The sequence below is a fragment of the Panicum virgatum genome, chromosome 1K (assembly GCF_016808335.1).
Source record: "Panicum virgatum strain AP13 chromosome 1K, P.virgatum_v5, whole genome shotgun sequence".
Classification (NCBI taxonomy): domain Eukaryota; kingdom Viridiplantae; phylum Streptophyta; class Magnoliopsida; order Poales; family Poaceae; genus Panicum; species Panicum virgatum.
In genome coordinates, this window is record NC_053136.1 from 122,931 (window position 1) to 126,090 (window position 3,160).

General features: G+C 34.4%; 1 long non-coding RNA gene across 1 annotated transcript; it reads right to left on the reverse strand.

Annotated features, from left to right (window-relative positions):
* LOC120678219 lies at positions 1-2,635 on the reverse strand. The gene is made up of 2 exons (XR_005677828.1): positions 2,236-2,635; positions 1-1,927 (listed from the first exon to the last, which is right to left on the reverse strand). It is a non-coding gene; the product is annotated as an uncharacterized LOC120678219 (long non-coding RNA).
* Between the last annotated feature and the right edge of the window lie 525 nt (positions 2,636-3,160).

Here is a 3,160-nt window from a genome sequence, read left to right on the forward strand (position 1 = left end):
TTGGGATAAAAATGGTATAGTATGTAAAATTAATATTATAAACCCCAACTATATAATTAAGACAAGGCCTATAGAAGCTACACCTAAGGACATAGAAGAGTTTAAGATGCATATTGAAGAACTACTAAAATTAGGTGCCATAAGAGAAAGTAGGAGTCCTCGTAGGTCAGCTGCATTTATAGTAAGAAATCATGCAGAAATAGTTAGAGGAAAATTAAGAATGGTCATTAATTATAAAAGATTAAATGATAATACTATAGATGATGGTTATAATATTCCAAATAAGCAAGAATGGATAAATAGAATACAAGGAAGTAAATATTTCTCAAAGTTTGATTTAAAAGCTGGGTTTTGGCAAGTAAATATGGCAGAAGAATCAATAGAATGGACAGTTTTTACGTGTCCTCAAGGTCATTTTGAGTGGCTAGTAATGCCTTTAGGATTAAAGAATGCACCTGTATTATTTCAAAGAAAAATGCAAAATATCTTTAATGAAAATCAAGAATTTATATTGGTTTACATTGATGATATATTAATCTTTTTAAAATCCTATAAAGAACATATAGCTCATTTAGAAACATTTTTTAGAAAGGTAGAGCAGCATGGATTAATACTTTCTAAAAAGAAAATGGAAATATGCAAAGAAAATATAATTTTTTTAGGTCATGAAATTGGGGAAGGAAAAATTTACTTACAAGATCATATTGCAAAGAAAATTTTACAATTTCCTGATGTTATGAATGATAAGAAAACATTGCAGCAATTTTTAGGAATAGTAAATTATGCTAGAAATTATATTGAAAACTTAGCCAAATTGGCTGGACTATTGTATGCAAAGTTAAGAAAAAATGGACAGAAGCATTTTAATTCTGAGAATATAAGGTTAGTAAGAATTATAAAAGAAAAAGTCGAAGAATTAAAACCTTTAGAATTACCTTTAGATGATTATTATTTTATTATAGAGACAGATGCATCTGAAATAGGATGGGGAGCTATAATAAAACAAAAGCCGAACAAGTATTCTCCAAAAATAGAAGAAAAAATATGTAGGTACGCTTCAAGAAAATATAAGTTAAAGGCTATAAATAACACTGATAGAGAAATATTAGCTGTATTAAATGCAATGAATGCTTTTAGATTATATTTAGGATTTAAAGAGTTCACAGTAAGGACAAACTGTGAAGCTATATGTATATATTATAATAAAGTCAATAGTAAGAAAAGTTCAACTAGGAGATGGGATTTATTTGAAGATATCATTACAGGAAATGGTTATAAAGTAATATTCGAGCATATAAAAGGTAAAGATAATATCTTGTCTGATATATTTTCACGATCATCTATTTTACAGGAATGAAGAGAGGACTGAGTCCTAGTGGTGGTGAAAGTTTCAGCTTTGGAACTGAAAACAGATTGAGAATCTTTCCACCAAATACTTATAAATTTAAGCCTAAAGACCATATTGTCTTAGATGAAATACAAGAATGCATTTTAGATAATTTTTGGTTCCAATATAATAATAAGAGAGATGATAGAGGTTATATGCTTGCAATATTAAATAGTTTAGCAGAATATTTTCATATGATCAATGGGAAGATACAGCCAAAAGATCTATCGAGCAATATAGAAAAGAAACCCATATATGGCATATATAGGGGAAAGACACCGGGAATATATGTAACATTTGAAGAAGTTATAGCTCAGCAAATAGAAAGAGAAAAAGATGGAGGAATATCATGGAAAAAATATCTAGATATTGATCAAGCCCTATCATATGCAACAAATATTTTAGGAATAAATTATTTCCTAGAGCCTGCAGCCAAAGAATATATTCATAAATACAGAACGGCAAATGAGGTAAAGACAAACTTGCCAGGAATAAATATAAGAGAAGATGGACCTTCAAGAATACCCACATATAAGGATGCTGTAAAAAAAGAAGCATCAAATGAAGAATATGTTGAAAAGAAGATCAAAGAAAGGCTAGATTCAATAATTCCTCAATTGAAGAAAGATATAAAAGAAAAAATATGGCAAGAAGTGAAGCATGAAATAAAGGAAAATTTTGATGCCATAAAGAAAGACTATGAAGAAAATATAAAGAAGGATTATGAATAAAAAATGAATATGCCAATATCTGATGATGATATGCTGGATATTCGTGGTCATGGGCAACAACAAGAGTATTAAGCATTATATATTATGAAAATTAAATATGTGTTAATATTTAAATACCTGCCAGTGTTGATAAGGAGTTATCAACAAATCCGCCGTGGGATAAGCATGCCAGAGTGTTTGCTTGATGTCTGCGACATCAATCATTCGGGCATGGAAGACAATACACACCAAATATATTTTCGAATATATCCAGAGAGTATCACGTGAAGAAAGTGGACAAGGCAAAAGGAATAAATAGTAATTTCAACAGTGAGTCCTACTGTAGGCAGGACAATTATTGAAGCCAGCACCGCCGTCCTGAAGAGTGAGTTCTACTGCAGCCAGGACAATTATTGAAGGCAGCACCACCGTCCAGCTGTCCAGGCAATAGTAAAGGAGGATAATTGAAGACACCGGGTGTCCAGGCGATTCCTTAAGCCAGAAGGCTCCTCCCATCTATAAAAGGAGAAGCCAGATGCAGCACCCGACAACAGCGCGCAGAACCGAAAGCCACCAAAGACATCCGCCACTCCACTCCACCTAATTAGTAGCCACTTAACTCCCATTGTAATATAGAAATAAGGGAGAAGCTGGGAGCGTCAGTCGTTTGTAAGGTAATCCTAAGGTTTGTACTAAGTGCTTGGGGTTTCCCGAAAGGGAAAGCCGTATGTAAGTTTGCTCTGTAGAAATGGATTAAGCTTTCGTGTGAATTTTCCTGCTTTCCTTTGAGCTCATTCATATGGAGCGATGTCTCTACGCTAGGGACCCTAGAGGAGAAACCTCTGCGTTGATTTGCTCTCGTTTAGCCCCGGAGAGGCGTCTGAGAGAGCCTGTGTCCGCAGAGAAGTGTTCCCTTCGGGTGGAACTGCCTGGGGAGACGGTAGAGTCTGAGTCCTGTGTGCGCGTGGCTGGGGTTAGTTCGGGAGAAGACCGGGTAGGCCTGATTCTGAAGTAAGCTAGCGATGCATGCGGTGAGTACAGAGTAGGATTGACACAAGCATAA